This window comes from Coregonus clupeaformis, chromosome 9 (assembly GCF_020615455.1).
Source record: "Coregonus clupeaformis isolate EN_2021a chromosome 9, ASM2061545v1, whole genome shotgun sequence".
Classification (NCBI taxonomy): domain Eukaryota; kingdom Metazoa; phylum Chordata; class Actinopteri; order Salmoniformes; family Salmonidae; genus Coregonus; species Coregonus clupeaformis.
The window spans coordinates 40541419-40559144 of NC_059200.1; the positions used below are offsets into that span (position 1 = coordinate 40541419).

Below are 17726 nucleotides of genomic sequence, written 5' to 3' on the forward strand. Positions count from 1 at the left end.
GGTGGTGGTCTTGGCTAGCATTTCTTTCCACCTTGTGGCAGCTCTCCACACCCAGGCAATGACTCTTGTCAACCTGGTTAAACTGCTGAACTTGCTGATGTTAAGGATATTCCCCACTGAATAACCAGAAGGTGGTCTTTGGACTTGGATTTGGTGCCCTCTTCCATTAGGGCTGCTTTGCAGGTCTTTACCTTTATCAGAGGTTGGAGATATTGGTATACGTGGAGCATGTTGGATTTTTTTTCCCCACCTGCGCTCGGGTCAGTGCTGCTGTAAAACATTTCCTTTGGAGCTTGTTTATGCCTTCTTTGGCATCTGCAGCGACTTCTTTGGCTGATTTTGTCGGCCAATCCTCTACAGGTCGTTTCAGAAACTCTGGGCCGTTCTGCCACACAGAGTTCTCTTTGAGGTCCTCTGGGGTTGCTCCTCTTGTCATGAGGTCAGCAATGTTTTGCTCACCTGGAATCCATCTCCAGTCCTCAACTGATGTGGACTTCTGGATCTCTCCCACTCTGTTTGCAAAAAGGTCTGGTACCCATAACTGTCCCTTTGGATTGCACCCAGCACAGTTTGACTATCTAACAGATGGATCCAACGTCCTACTTGCATCCGACTGTGCTTTTCAATGTATTTCCTGAGTCTTGCAGCGAACACAGCACCACAGACTTCAGCCTTCACTGGTTCTCCCTTTTGGTCAAGTGGTGTAAGCTTGGCTTTGGACTCAACAAGTCGGACCAGGATGCCTTGCTCGGTCTCCCACCTGAAGTATGCCACTGCTCCATAACTCTGGTCGCTCCCATCTGAGAATGTTATTCCCCAGGGTTCTCCAATCCTTTTGACTGGAGTCAGGCTTCTATGGAAGGTAATTTGGTTGAGGCGTGTGTACTCCTCAAACAGGTGGATTGCTTCTCCTCTAAGTTTCTCAGACAGAGGTGTGTCCCATGTGTCTCTTGTTAGAGCTTTGCCTCCAGTTTCTTGGAATGCTTTTCTGACTAAAATGGCTCCTTTCTGTTTGGCAGGTGTTGCAAGGCCTATTGGGTCATACAAACTAGCTACTTGGCTAAGCAGTTGCCTTCTGGTCAGTGGGTTTGGAGTTTTCATTCTCACTTCCTCTCCAATGAGATCTTGACTGATCCTCATCTTCTTTTGTCTCTTTGAGAAGTTTATCGAGGTCATGAGGTACAGTTTGTCTGATTCGACTAAATAACCAACTCCAAGGGCTCTGTTGTCTCCTTCTCTCACTTGGTTGGGGAGGATGAAGACTTCATCTGATGATGTTGGATGTTCTGATGTAGATGTTTGCCTCCCACTTTGGCCTGATCGGGACCCACGGCTTGAGGAAGAATCCACCTGCCTTTAGGATTTCCGACTTTTTTGGTGGTTCCGTCTAGCTTTTTTCAGGTCATTATGGGATGTCAGGATGTCATCTACGTAGGAATCCTCTTCAAGGACCCTCCGTTCCTCTTTCAGATGTGTGAACATGGGCAACTTCGCTGTTTCTCTCATGGCTAGTTGTGCGATACACCCTGCTGGTCGATCGCCCATGTTGACCCTGGTGATGGCATATTCCTCAATGTCCCCATCGTCACCGTCTCTCCAGAGGAATCTATGGAGGTGCATCTCCAGGTCTTCGAGCCACACTGAATTGTACATCTTTTTGATGTCGCCGAGAGCAGCATGGATTCCTCTCCTGAACCTTAGCAGTACCGCTCGAATAGGATTAAGTACATCAGGCCCTTCCAGAAGAAGGTCATTCATGCTGCTTCCTCTAAACCTCTGGCTGCTGTTCCATACCAGTCGGACAGGTGTAGTTATAGAGTGTGGGTTTGGTGCTATCAAGTGACTGACGTACCATACTGGACCTTTCCAGTCGGCAATGGTCTTTCTAGTGAGTTTCTTTGCTGCCTTCCTTTCCACCATCTCATGAACCTGAGTTGTGTATGCTGCACGCCAATCTGGTTCTCTCTTGAGTTGTTTCTCCGTCCTCAGAAACGTGGCTTCCACTGCGCTTCTGTTGTTGGGCAGGGAACTTGGATCTTCAATCCAAGGGTATTTTGTGTCCCAGTGAGGCTCCTGACTATGCACATCTGACTCCACGTAACTGAGACCTTGCCTGATTATCTCAAGCTCTCTTTCTTCACTAAGAGTCATGTCTTTGCCTCCTGGTTGACAGTTACCACAACGACATCCTCCACACATGGGTTCACAGGCCGCACCAATGCTGTCCCACTTCCACCAGTCCAAGAACTCTTTGCCAATAACAGTGGTTTTAGTTTCAGCTCTAGATTCTTGCATCTCAGCAATTTCTTGATACTTTACTGCTGTGATTCTCATAGATCGTGCAAAATGAGTTTCAGAATTGTGCAGGGCCATGTCCACTACTTCACAGAGGTCTGGATGTGCTCCTCCAACGGTCTTTCCTAAAGGGCTCTCCCACAGGACAAGATCTCCTACTACCTTTACTCTCTGTGGAGCAAGTCTTCCTTCCCGGTGGCTTATGAGAAGCTCAACATGTTCTGGTCTGTGAAGGTCTTCCAGGTTGGTATCGGGGAAGAACTTCTTGAGGTGTTGTGCTTTGATTGCCCTGTGAACTTTTGCAATCTCATCCAACCCATAACAGATCAGCTCATGAGCTTTCTCCGTGCCTCTTGGTGTCTTGACTCTCACCTTGAGTAAGTATCTTTTGGTCTTCACCTTCATGGCCATGCCTCCAACTCCATGGACGACTAGTGTGATCCTTTCACTTCGAAGCTTCAGTCTCCTGGCGGCTGTGTGAGTGATGTAGTTGGTGTCTGATGCTCAATGAGAGTTCCAATTTTCTGCCCTGCGTTAGTAGTTACTTCGAGAAGCATAAGAATAACTGGTAATTCACGTGTGCTTGAGTCCATTACCCCAGGAAGGCTTCCTCCAGTGCAGTGTGATTTTGCCATGTTGGTGAAAGCATTCCTGAATTTTTCTGCCACGTCCGGTGAGCTCACGTATTAATCTCTCTTGCTCCTCTGTGAATGTTTGCCTCCTGGTGCTGGGTTTTTCCACTTTCACGTATTCTTTCCTCTTAGCCCCTCCTTTAAGGCAGAGAAAGAAATGGTGATCCGAGGAGCTTCCTCTTTTGCAGTCTCTGTTTCTGCAAAGGTAAGTGTCCGTACATTCCTCATCCTCTCCATGACATCTGAGGCATCTTCTGCATGCTCCCAGTCTTTCGACAGCATTCAGCTTCTCACTAGGCTTTAGTTCTTTGAACTGCTTACAAAAGAAAATCTTCTCACGGTGCTTTTCATCTCCACACACAACGCATCCTCCCTTTCTCGTGGACCTTGTGGAAGCATACCGCTTCTCCGGGTACGTAGCTTTCTTTTCAGGTTTTTCACTTACACCCAACTGGTCTAGTTTCTCCAGTATGTCTTCTTGTGTCTTTAAAAATCTTAGAAGGCTGTCAAGTGATTGTCAGGTGTGACTCCATTTCTTGGGTTGACCATGAATGTCAGCCAGTCCCTCTTCATGTTATCCGGCAGCTTGCTCTCTATGGATCTGATGACAAGGGGATTCCTTATGGCTCCACTGCTTTCGAGCTCCGTGAGGTCATTCAGGGCCTTTTCCACAGCTTGAATCAGGTCAATAACCTTCCTTGGTTGGTGTGACTTTAAAGGAGGGATCCTCTCCAGGTCCTCAATTATCTCCAAAGCAATTGTTGGCTTGTTTCCATACCGGTTTTGGAGTACTCTAAACATGTCTTCAGCACTGTTATATGATGACAGGCGCAGGTCTCTACATATTCTCTCGTCCACACTGTCAAGAAGTTGAAACTTCTTCACCTCCACTGAACCAGTCGGCTCTCCCTGCTTTTGCAGGCTCTCCCAGTCTTTCCTCCATCTGTGGAAATTCCTCCTAAGCCCAGTGAATTTAGGTAGACTGGTTGGTTTTATTCTCACCACTGGTTGTGGGACTGCTCTTGGTTGAAGCTCTGTAGGTCTTCGGTCCTCTTCTGCAATTCTCTGTGCGATGAGGAATTCTGTTCTTTTGGCCTCGAGGTTACTGCCGAATATTCTCAGATCTTTTACTCTGCCTTTCAGATCTGCAGTCTCATCGTGTGGGACCCATTTTTCCCAGTCTTTCAGGCTTTCACTTGCATCATGGATTAGCTTCCTCGCTCTTTCCAGCTGTAGTTCATAGCCGTCCCTGTTAATAGCAGTGACGGGGGTTTATTTGGCTCTGTCACAGGCTTTCTCCGCTTCTTGGATTGCAAAGTCTACCTCCTCTTTACCGTATCTTGGCCAGAGGTTGAATTGGACTGCCTCTCGGATCTCCTCCAATTTCATGTCGCACTCTTCAATCGTCCTTTCAAGATCAGCCTGCTGGTCCTTGTCGAGCTTGACCTCTTCATCTCCCTTAGTTCCCGCTTCAGCCAGTAGGCCAGCCGCGTAGTCATCATTTGAATCACCGACACTTCTAGCCAGGGAACTGAGCTTGCTGAACTCCTCTTGTAGTTCATGCTTAATCATACCAGCTGCAGCTTTACTCAGGTAGTTCGCTTGTCTGGTGAAAGCAGATTTGGCTAAGGTCCGCTCTTGCTTCAGTTGCTTGACTGTTTTCCCAAAAGTTTCCTTGGCCATGGTGTAGAGTTTTACAGGCAATTCTTCCTTTGCGTCGACAGCTTGACTTCAGCCCTTTGATCCTCGTCCTCACTGCCACGCTGGTTATCAACTGTCAAGTTATGCGTGATTTCTGGCTGACCACAGCTCTGCCCCAACTTGAAAACGGCTTTATCCTTGATGAACGCAAAGGACAACTCAAAACTGTTCACTTTATGATTTTTATTGTCATAAAGATGGAACAGAATAGGTTGATAACCTTCAAAACACACAAACAAAAAACCATGGATTAGTTACAAATAACTCTCAATTCCACTTTCTCAAAAATAAGCATAAACTAATGTTACTGAATCCTCAAACCTAACCAAACAATCATTTCATCATTTAGATTAACCTAGGATCATTGCAAGTTAATAATTAAATATCAATATCATAATTAAACATTTAACAATACACATGATTATAGTAACGTTACTGTCAAGTTCTACGTTCACATAATGAAGTCTTCACTATTTAATTTAATTAATAATTGTATTGTATGTTACAACCAAACAAGGGCATATAGAAGCATGAATTCACAACACATTCTGTCCTACCAGTTGCGTCTTTGGATGATCAGGAGCTGTGGTCATTGGTATCTCTTCTCAGGAATGAGTGAGAGCCAAGTAAGCTTTTACCAAACATTTCGATGCCATGCACATGCACTGCTTGTGGGTGCGCAGGTTAATATGGTCCCCAGAGCACTTCCTGGTGGTTGGTTTCAACAGCTCCGCCTGCATGGTTGCCCCCTGCAGGTTGGGAGTGCTTTGAGCACCCTGGGTGGATTTAGGCTTGAGTGCTCGGTATAGCTTGTAGTCAGGAATTGACACAACAATTAGTTAAAGCACGAAACAAAACAAGAAACGACTCGTGACGTCCACGGTATCAATGACCGAACACGGAACAAAAACCCACAAACCCAAAGGGAAAAACATACAGTTTAAATATGGCTCCCAATCAGAGACAACCAGCCAACAGCTGACACTCGTTGCCTCTGATTGGGAGTCACACAGGCAAACATAGAAATCAACAAACTAGAACCCCCAACATAGAAATACACACATAGAAATGAACACACCCTGGCTCAACATAATGAGTCCCAGAGCCAGGGTGTGACAGTACCCCCCCCTAAAGGCGCGGACTGCGACCGCGCCTCAACTAAACAAACCAAGGGAGGGCTGGGCGGGCATACCTCCTCGGCGGCGGTTCTGGCTCCGGCCTTGACCACCACCCTCCAATACACCCCCCATAGTACCCCTGGTCCAGTCTGGCCCCGCCGGCTGGAGCAGGACTGGACTTAACAGGAGCGATCCTTACCAGGCTGTCGACTCGCACCCCTGGCTTGATGCGTGGAGGAGGAACGGGCCTTACCAGGCTGACGACTCGCACCCCTGGCTTGGTGCGTGGAGAAGGAACGGGCCTTACCAGGCTGACTACTCGCACCCCTGGCTTGGTGCGTGGAAGAGGGACGGGCCTTACCAGGCTGACTTCTCGCACCCCTGGCTTAGTGCGAGTGGCAGGAACAGGCCGGACCGGGCTGGCGACGCGCACCGTAGGTTTGGTGCGAGTGGCAGGAACAGGCCGGGTCGGGCTGGCGACGCGCACCGTAGACTTGGTGCGGGTGGCAGGAACAGGCCGGACCGGGCTGGCGACGCGCACCGTAGGTTTGGTGCGAGTGGCAGGAACAGGCCGGGTCGGGCTGGCGACGCGCACCGTAGACTTGGTGCGGGTGGCAGGAACAGGCCGGGTCGGGCTGGCGACGCGCACCGTAGACTTGGTGCGGGTGGCAGGAACAGGCCGGACCGGGCTGGCGACGCGCACCGTAGGTTTAGTGCGTGGAGCAGGATCAGGCCGGGCTGGGCTGTCGACGCACACCGTAGGCTTGGTGCGTGGAGCAGGGACAGGCCGGGCTGGGCTGTCGACGCACACCGTAGGCTTGGTGCGTGGAGCAGGGACAGGCCGGGCTGGGCTGTCGACGCACACCGTAGGCTTGGTGCGTGGAGCAGGGACAGGCCGGACTGGGCTGGCGACGCACACCGTAGGCTTGGTGCGTGGAGCAGGGACAGGCCGAACCGGGCTGTGGAGACGGATAGGAGGCCTGGAGTGAAGAGCGGCCACCACCCGTCCTGGCTGAATGCCTACCCTCACACACTCTGTGTGAGGCATCCGCACAGGACGTACAGGGCGGTGTACCCTGGCCTGGTGGCCTTCTGGATCCGCCCCCTTTTTCTCCTCCGTCAGCCCCATCGTCCATGCCGTGTGCCCCCCCCCTAAAAAAATTCTGGGGTTGCCTCACGACCGTCCGACGACGACCCTGATCACGCCGTAGCTCCTCTCTACGGCGCGCCTCCACCGTCTCTTCTCCCGGGCGCTTCCTCCCATGTCCAGCCCAAGAGCTGCCCCTGGACACGCTGCTTGGTCGTTGCATGGTGGGTTTTTCTGTCAAGGTCGAGGTAAGGAGTAGACCAAGGCGCAGCGTGATGAACAAACATGACTTTAATTAGTTAAAGCACGAAACAAAACAAGAAACGACTCGTGACGTCCACGGTATCAATGACCGAACACGGAACAAAAACCCACAAACCCAAAGGGAAAAACATACAGTTTAAATATGGCTCCCAATCAGAGACAACCAGCCAACAGCTGACACTCGTTGCCTCTGATTGGGAGTCACACAGGCAAACATAGAAATCAACAAACTAGAACCCCCAACATAGAAATACACACATAGAAATGAACACACCCTGGCTCAACATAATGAGTCCCAGAGCCAGGGTGTGACACCTACATGGGAGGTGCTACATAAATGTATGAAGGTGAATCTGCTAGTCATTGCAAAGGATTATTACATCAAAAGTTGCACATGCCGATTCAAAAGTAGTAGTCAAAGAGTTAGTCTATACTGCTTTGGTGGTGGAGGATATCCTTCTGGAGAGGGAGGATGATGAAAAGGGTCCTACAGGTGGTAGAGTACAGCCCGTAGACGTGTAACTGAAGGAGTTAGAACTCAAGGCAAAGTTAGTACAGCCTGTAGACGTGTAACTGAAGGAGTTAGAACTCAAGGCAAAGTTGGAGCAACAGAAATTAGAGAGAGCACAGGGAAAGACATGAGGAGCTTGCAGTCAAACATCAAGAACGAGAGCATGCCAGTCGATTAAGAGAGATAGATCTGGAAGCACTCCGAATCCAGTCAGGCCATCCTGCACCCTCAACAGAGTTTGATCTTGGTAGGAACAGCCAACTTGTACTGCCTTTCAACGAAAATGAGATGGACATAAGGTACCAGTCAAAAGTTTGGACACACCTACTCATTCAAGGGTTTTTCTTTATTTGTACTATTTTCTACATTGTAGAATAATAGTGAAGACATCAAAATTATGAAATAACACATGGAATCATGTAGTAACCAAAAAAGTGTTAAACAAATCAAAATATATTTTATATTTGAGATTCTTCAAATAGCCACCATTTGCCTTGATGACAGCTTTGCACACTCTTGGCATTCTCTCAATCAGCTTCACATGGAATACTTTTCCAACAGTCTTGAAGGAGTTCCCACATAAGCTGAGCACTTGTTGGCTACTTTTCCTTCACTCTGCCATCTGACTCATCCCAAACCATCTCAATTGGGTTGAGGTCGGGGGATTGTGGAGACTAGGTCATCTGATGCAGCACTCCATCACTCTCCTTCTTGGTAAAATAGCCCTTACACAGCCTGGAGGTGTGTTGGGTCATTGTCCTGTTGAAAAACAAAGGACAGTCCCTCTAAGCCCAAACCAGATGGGATGGCGTATCGCTGCAGAATGCTGTGGTAGCCATGCTGGCTAAGTGTGCCTTCTAAATTCTAAATAAATCACAGACAGTGTCACCAGCAAAGCACCACCACACCATAACACCTCCTCCTCCTCCATGCTTTACGGTGGGAACTACACATGCAGAGATCATCCGTTCACCCACACCACGTCTCACAAAGACACGGCGGTAGGAACCAAAAATCTCACATTTGGACTCCAGAGCAAAGGACAAATTTCCACCGGTGTCCATTGCTTGTGTTTCTTGGCCCAAGCAGGTCTCTTCTTCTTATTGGTGTCCTTTAGTACTGGTTTCTTTGCAGCAATTCGACCATGAAGGCCTGATTCACCCAGTCCCCTCTGAACAGTTGATGTTGAGATGTGTCTGTGACTTGATTTGGGCTGCAATTTCTGAGGCTGGTAACTCTAATGAACTTATCCTCTGCAGCAGGGGTAACTCTGGGTCTTCCATTCCTGTGGCGGTCCTCATGAGAGCCAGTTTCATCATAGCGCTTGATGGTTTTTGCGACTGTACTTGAAGAAACTTTCAAAGTTCTTGAAATTTTCCGAATTAACTGACCTTCATGTCTTAAAGTAATGATGGACTGTCGTTTCTCTTTGCTTATTTGAGCTGTTCTTGACATAATATGGACTTGGTCTTTTACCAAATAGGGCTATCTTCTGTATACCCCCCCTACTTTGTCACAACACAACTGATTGGCTGAAACTCATTAAGAAGGAAAGAAATTCCACAAGTTAACTTTTAAGAAAGCACACCTGTTAATTGAAATGCATTCCAGGTGACTACCTCATGAAGCTGGTTGAGAGAATGCCAAGAGTGTGCAAAGCTGTCATCAAGGCAAAGAGTGGCTATTTGAAGAATCTCAAATATGAAATATATTTTGATTTGTTTCACTTTTTTGGTTACTACATGATTCCATATGTGTTATTTCATAGTTTTGATGTCTTCACTATTATTCTACAATGTAAAAAATAGTAAAAATAAAGAAAAACCCTTGAATGAGTAGGTGTGTCCAAACTTTTGACTGGTAGTGTATATTTTACTCTGTTGGAGTGGATTGCCAAATCCCTAAAATGGTCGCGCTAAATCTGCTCACTGCTCCTACTGTCACGACTTCCACCGAGGCTGCCTCCCCTCCTTGTTCGGGAAGGTTTTGGCGTTTGTCATCACCGGCTTACTAGCTGCTGCCGATCCATTTACCATCACTCCACTAGTCTTGTCTAATTAATCACACACACCTGGTCCTTATCCCCAACTAGTCATTGTATAAGTGTTCCCTCTGCTTCCTTGTCTGTGTGGGTGATTGTTTGTAGTGAGCTGTGTGTAGCTCGGTTGAGCTACCCTTACCTTGTTGTTGCCAGGGTAGATATTTCCCCTGTGCCTGAGTTTTGTTGTCGCATGCTTGCGCAACTGTTTATCGACGGAATAAACTTTTTGGATGCATATTACTCTCCTGCGCCTGACTCCTTCTACGAAAGACAGAATCACAAAGCCATGTTGAATTCGCAAGGGAACAAGCATGTCTTTTTGATCGGTGGTTTGGTTGTCAAGAGGTTGTTGTGTCGAGAAAACGTTGCTAATTATGCTGTGAGACCAAGGAGAACCGCTGATGCTGTATTTTCATCATAAAGGTTTATTCATAACAAAGGGTTACAGCGTCGATTTACAGATACCTGCAGATATCTGGAGAATAATCGCCCCATCTCAAATATGATTATTCTGTCTTCCTTTGTCTTAACTGTGGTATATATCCTATGTAATCTGATATGGGTGGTTCTTCCTACCAACCAATCCCCTGTCTCCACACAACAGACTTCCTCTGTTCTATGGGGTGTCCCCCTAAAACTACTCCCCAGATGCTCCCTCTAAGCTGAATAAACCTCCTCTCAGGTTCCATTTGAAAATGTTAGCAAAGTCATAATTCCTCAGATACTACAAGGTCAAGGACCATTAGGAGTTAAAGACACATACTTCTTGAGCAGTTCAAGAATTGCCTTCACGAAAGGGTTGCTACCTAGATTTAAGGATCTCACTCTTGAGAAAGCTGCAGTTCTTGCAGATGAGTTTGTGTTGACACATAAAACTACCTTCACAAAAAAGCACCCAGTAGTTATCCCTATGCAAAAAGGAGGTTTCAGTCTTTTTCTACAGTGCCCAAAGATAAGGATTGGCAGAAAACAGTTTTTTTGTATCCGCCAGTTTGTCATCACTGCCGTGAGAAAGGACACATTGTCTCTCAGTGTCCTAAGTTGAAAAACAAAAATGAGAGAGAGAAAAAGCAGTTTCTTCTTGTGGGAGCATTCCAGCCAATTAAGTCCCTGGTTGGGACTGGTGTATCTCCTAAACAAGATTTTGGATCAGATGTGTATGAACCCTTTGTTTCAGACGGGTTCGTGTCTCTGCAGAGTGGCGATGCTGTTAAGCAGCCGGTGAAGATACTGCCAGACACTGGAGCCCAGTCCTTCATTTTGGAGGGTGTTTTGCCTTTGTCTGACACTTCAGCAACTGATTATGGTGTGTTAGTACAATGCGTGGAGATGGGCTGCATGGAAGTTCCTTTGTATAATGTGGAACTCGAGTCTGATCTTATTTCTGGTTCTGTTGTCGTTGGAATGAGGCCTAGTGAAGGGGGTCTCAATCATTTTGGGAAACGATTTGGCTGGAGGGAAGGTCGTGACAAATCCTGTCGTTTGTAAGGAACCCAGAATAGAGAAACCTGATCGGTTATCAGAAAAGTACCCTAAAGTGTTCCCAGCGTGTGCCATTATATATGCTATGTCTAAGAAAGTCACCGGGAGCAAGTCTAGTGTTGAGGAGGATGTCAGCGATCCCACCATGGTTGATCTGTCTGAGATGTTTATTGGTGACCCTGATTTTGGTAAACCTGAGTTGACCTCTCCTTTGAAAACCCCAAAGGTGAGCGAATTTGTAGGTCCGCTGAAGAGATGCAAGGTGATTGCTGTACAGAGTAAAGATGCCCAAAACAAAGAGTGGTAGCCAGTTTCTCTTGACCATCATGTGTGCTGCCACTCATTTCCCTGAGGACATTCCACTGAGGGAAATCACTGCTCCCAGTATTGTTAAGGCCCTGGTAAAAAAAATATCAACATTTGGACTTCCGCAGGACCAAAGTTTGAATTTCATGTCAAAGGTCTTCCAGCAAATGCTACAGCAGTTGGGTGTTACCCATTGCCCCTCTAGTGCATACCACCCAGAGTTTCAAGGTGCTCTTGAGAGATTTCATCAGACTTTGAAGTCTATGTTGAGATCTTACTGCTTTAGTTTGGGAAAAACTGGAATGAAGAGGTCCCTTTTGTGCTGTTTACAGCGTGGGAGGTTGTTCAGGAATCTCTTGGTTTTAGTCCGAATGAGCTCGTGTTTGGACATCATGTCAGAGGTCCTTTGAGCTTGCTGAGAGAGAGGTTGTTGCAGGAAGACACCTTAAACACAAAAACAAATCTGTTGGAACAGATACAGTTTGCCAGTGAGAATCTGGAGAAGGCACAAACGAAAATGAAAGTTTGGTAGGATTGAAAGGCCTTTTTGTTGGTGACCAAGTCCTTGTTTTGTTGCCCGTTCTGGTGTCACCGTTGCAAGCTCGTTTCTTTCAGGCCTTTACTCCATAGTGAAAAAAAATTGTAATCTGGATTACATCATCATTTTCCACTACAAGACCATGGTGCTTACCTACGAAACAGCAAGAGGATTTGCCCCTCCCTACCTCCAGGCTATGCTCAAACCCTACACCCCAACCCGAGCACTCCGTCATGCCACCTCAGGTCTCTTGGCCCTCCCACCCCTACGGGAGGGCAGCTCCCTCTCAGCCCAGTCCAAGCTCCTCTCTGTCCTGGCACCCCAATGGTGGAAGCAGCTTCCCCCTGAAGCTAGGACAGCAGAGTCCCTTCCCATCTTCCGAAAACATCTGAAACCCTACCTCTTCAAACACTTGCACTTGCACTTGACCCCCCCTTCTAGCTCGGACTCTACTGATAGCTACATTATTATTCTATGCCTGTGATATGTGGTTGTCCCACGTAGCTATCTTAAGATGAATGCACTAACTGTAAGTCGCTCTGGATAAGAGTGTCTGCTAAATGACAAAAATGCAGTGGTGGAAAAAGTACCCAATTGTTGTACTTGAGTAAAAGTAAAGATACCTTAATAGAAAATGACTCAAGTAAAAGTGAAAGTCACCCAGTAAAATCCTACTTGAGTAAAAGTCTAAAAGTATTTGGTTTTAAATATACTTAAGTATCAAAAGTAAACGTAAAAGTATAAATTATATTAAGCAAACCAGACATCACCATTTTCTTGTTTTTTATTTATTTACGGATAGTTAGGGACACGCCCCAACACTCAGACATTATTTACATATGAAGCATGTGTTTAGTGAGTCGCCAGATCATAGGCAGTAGGGATGACCAGGGATGTTCCCTTGATAAGTGTGTGAATTAGACCATTTTCCTGTCCTGCTAAGCATTCAAAATGTAATGAGTACTTTTGGGTGTCAGGGAAAATGTATTGAGTAAAAAGTACATAATCTTCTTTAGGAATGTAGTGAAGTAAAAGTAGTCAAAAATATAAATAGCAAAATAAAGTACAGATACCCCAAAAAACTACTTAAGTAGTACTTTCAAGTATTTTACACCACTGCTAAAATGTAAATGTAAATCATCGCCACACTGGAGCGCAGGAAAAACCCCTTGCTGTGTCATGTCAACATGTTGAAATCATACTTCACCCGCTACGATTGGGAGGAGAAGTCGGTGGAAACTGGTAGTGATGTTCTGCTGGTGGCCACTGCTGTCACATTTGACTATAGTCTTCCTCAAGAGCACGAGGAAAGCCCAATATACCCTGTGCCTGTGGGATGGCTGAGTAACTCAGAGATTCTAGAAAACCTTGCTGTCTTTTTGGCACACTTGTCTCCGGAGGAAAAAGGTGTCATTGTTGCACTGCTTTTAGAATATCAGTGTTAATTCTCAATGTGCCAACTCAGACAAATGTACTAGGGCATGACATTGACGTTGGGGACTCTGCCCCAACCAAACAACATGCCTATCGAGTGAATCCTGAAAAGAGAGAGAAGCTCTGCAGTGAGGTGGAGTTCATGCTTGAGCATGGCAACAGTTCATGGAGTTCGCCCTGTATATTAGTACCTAAGGCGAATGGGTCTCTGTGGTTTTGTTCCAATTTTTGGAAACTCAATGCCGTTACTAAGTTGGACTTGTACCCTTTGCCCCGGGTCGACGATTGTGTGGACCGTGTTGGCGCTGCTAAGTACGTTAGTAAGTTCGATCTCCTGAAGGGATATTGGCAGGTCTCTCTAACTGAGCGCGCCAGAGTTGTCTGCTTTTGTCACTCCTGATGGTGTGTTTTCCTACCTTCGTCCCCCATTGCTGATTGCCTTTCAAGGGTGGACAGTCAATACGTTTTGTGTTTTGTGTTTAGCCAGTGTGTATCCCTGCCTCACAATTTATTTTGACTGCACGTTTTTACGTTTTGGAAATTCGTTTTGTTTTGGTTGCGCTCGTTCCAAGGGGATGAGAGTTATAGAAACCTACGTGATTTTACCTCTGTTTCTCAAAAACGTCAGAGTTTTAGGCAGAGAATAAAAAGAGAAAAAAGGTGACTTTGTCTTGTATTTAATTGTTGACAGCCAGTAGACACAATGTTTATATTGGAAAAGGTGATGCATTTAAGTAGCGATGCATTTAAGTGTATCATATTGTGAGATGGAAGTTATTTTCTGTTGGTTGTGAGCAAACGTGTCCAACAAAAGTATTGTATATATTTGTTGCCTTAAAGGGGAAGGTGTTACAGGTGTCGTATCGGGTGAATGGTGGCCATTATTGCTGTCAACAAAGAGTCTGTCTATGCTGCATCGTGTTAGAGGCTTTTATTAAAATCACGAGGTTACAGCATAAATGACAGGTGACATGACACCCGGAGAACGACGCCTCCGAATGGCTGCTCGTTCTGACTTCTTCTTTGTTTAACCCCCCTATTTATAAACAATGAAGCTCCCTCTTCTGGCCAATCCCCAGTCTCCCCTGTCTACAAGACACTTCCGGTCTGTTGGATATGGCGTCACACCCAAAACATTCCCTCTTGATACTAACACAAACACCATTCCATTTCTTCATGAAAAACATTTAACAAAGGCATAATCTTCAGATACGATACAGGCTTTGGTTTTTCCATTTATATTATAAGGTTGGATGTCACCACGTTAGTCAGTAGGTGTTACACCTGTACTGGTTTGTCCATCTCGTTAGTTGGAAGGTTTTTCACCTGTGCTGGCCCAGGTGATATTTAATTTCTAGGATCTTTCCTGGTTTTGTTTTGCGCCACCTTTTGGTTTGCTTCCTGCCTTTAAGATTGATATGTTTGCCTCTTCCTGGGCAAATTTAGTGGGTGCTCATGGTGGGTGTCTTTTAGGTCCCAGTTGATGTTGCTAGTCAACTTTTAGTGGACACCCCCATGAGTGTCTTTCAGAACCCCTCCTAAAACCCCACCTGTTAGATTTTTGTTGTTGTCAGTGACTCTTTGTTAGTTCCCCCTTCTGTTTGAGCGCCAAGTTTTGGTTTTCTTGCTGATGAAACCTGAATCGCCGGCCAATAATACAGCACATCCAATAAACAGCTCAGCTGAAAAAGGTCTTACCTTTTTCCCTCCCATTGAGGAGGATTCGTTTAGGAAACCCACCTTCAAGAACATCTCTCACAACACCATGGAGCTGTTCAAGTTCACCATTGGCATGGGAGACCACTGGAGTTCACAGAGGGGTTATAATTGATTTTATTTTCCAGATGGCTCTTTAGATAGAAAGGAGGGGCACTCTCCTTGACCTCATCCACTAATGTCTAGCACCCACCTAGGTGACGCCAAAGCAGCCATTTACTTTCGCCAGAAAGCTCACCACACATCCGCAAAAAAATTGCATATTCTAGCTATCACGGTGGAGAAGTGGTGAGTTATTTATGGCAATAAGGAATGTGTTTTTCTAGATACCATTACAAGGAGGTGTTCTGATGCTAATCTCCTACATCGTGCTCACCTACATCGTGCTGTTCAACATGCTGATCGCCGTCATGAGCCGCACTGTGGAGAAGATGTCCCTGGAGAGCACCAGCATCTGGAAACTACAGGTGATCCACCACGGACTGACGGAGAGACGGCCGGACTGACTGACGCAAGGAAACAGCACTGTGTTGCTTGTTTTGGTGGATAGTTTGATCATAGCTCATTCATCGTTATAAACGTGTGTGCCTACATTGGTCAGTCACCATCCTGGACCTGGAGAGGAGAATGAGGAGGCAGCTTCGTTCTGGGGTGGACAAGAACCTGAGAACCAGGGCTGGAGATGAGGACTGCCGATGGTGTTTCAGGTGGCCATTCGGAAAGTATTCAGACCCCTTCCCTTTTCCCACATTTTGTTATGTTACAGCCTTATTCTAAAATTGATTAAATACATTTTCCTTATCAATCTACACACAATACCCCATAATGACGAAGCAAAAACAGTTTTTTTGACATTTCTGCACATTATTTAAAAAATATCTCAAGGATCCTTGATGAAAACCTGCTCCAGAGCGCTCAGGACCTCAGGCTAGGGCGAAAGTTCACCTTCCAACAGGACAACGACACTAAGCACACAGCCAAGACAACGCAGGAGTGGCTTCGGGACAAGTCTCTGAATGTCCTTGAGTGGCCCAGCCAGAGCCCGGATTTGAACCCGATCTAACATCTCTGGAGAGATCTGAAAATAGCTGTGCAGCGACGCTCCCCATTCAACCTGACAGAGCTTGAGAGGATCTGCATAGAAGAATGGGAGAAACTCCCCAAATACAGGTGTGCCAAGCTTGTAGCGTCACACCCAAGACTCGAGGCTGTAATCACTGCCAAAGGTGCTTCAACAAAGTACTGAGTAAAGGGTCTGAATACTTATGTAAATGTTATATTTCCGTTTTTTTAATTTTTAATACATTTCCAAAAATTTGCAAAAACGGTTTTTGCTTTGTCATTATGGGCTATTGTGTGTAGATTGATGAGGATAAAAAAAATATCCATTGTAGAATAAGGCTGTAACGTAACAAAAGGGGTCTCAATACTTTCTGAATGCACCGTATTGACATATTTTTCTATAGAAGTTGAATCAATGATGAGAGAATATTCATTATCTCAGACATCACAACCTTGTTTTACCAGACAAACATACATGTGAACATACCTGTACACTCCTATTGGATAACATACAAAATAAATAATGAACTCTATAGATTTCATTGCATCCAATATCAATAAAAGGACAATCATTCCCAACACAAACCCATTTCAACAAGAACCCATCATATCTGGGAAATATAATATAAAGCCCCTCATACAACCACAGCTGTGTGAGTGTGTCTAGAATTGAATGACTGACTGCACTGCTGTCGTGCACAGCAGCAGCTGGTACACGGTGTGCTGCATCATTGATCTGCTTTCTGTGACAGCTGATGGATGTCATACACTCAGGGACAGTAATTGGAGCATGTGTCCTCTGTCTATCTGTCGTCTCAGAGTGGAGGAAGTCAACTGGAACAAATGGAACACCAACCTGGGCATAATCAATGTGGATCCAGGGAGCGGAGATACGTCCAGGCGGTCCCACACACACCACAGCAGAGGTAGGCCTAGTAGTGCAGGGGGGCTGGAGAGAAACAATTTGAGATTATTGTTTGGAGGCATTTCTACCCCTATTGGATCACATTCTAATATTCTTCTGTCCAAATTAGTACTATTCAAATGCTATGAGCAGTATCTATCGACATTAATATACTGTATCAGTAATCTTGGAGTGCATTCAGCTGAAACTTTGAATCTCCTTTTTCTCTACAGAGAGGAGCTGGAGGGGGTTCCTGGGGACTGTCAGTCGTAAACAACGTACACAGCCTTGGCATCGCCAACAAGCACAAGTAGAGAGCACAGAGATGTCCACTGTCCCCTCTCAGCCATGTCTGAAGATAGTCTGCTGCTTACTCGTCCTTCTGACCTAGATGGTTCTGTCTTCCTTGCAATGATTGTGCTATATAGTTGTTTTACCCACCTTATGCATTGATTGCATCTGTTAAATGACTAAAATGTACTCTGGTTTAGGCCTATCATTGGGCTTAGAGGGCAGGTTTAAACTCCCAAAGAAACACATTCACTCCACTGTTATTGTGATTGACGATATTGATTTTTTTTATACTTCAAGCTGATTGTTATACTGTATCTACAGTGGGGAAAAAATGTATTTAG

At 45.9% G+C, this 17726-nt stretch overlaps 1 pseudogene; it reads left to right on the top strand.

Moving 5' to 3' along the window:
- LOC121574536 overlaps nt 1–17447 on the top strand; it is a 60777-nt pseudogene extending 43330 nt beyond the window's left edge.
- The last annotated feature ends 279 nt before the right edge of the window (nt 17448–17726 follow it).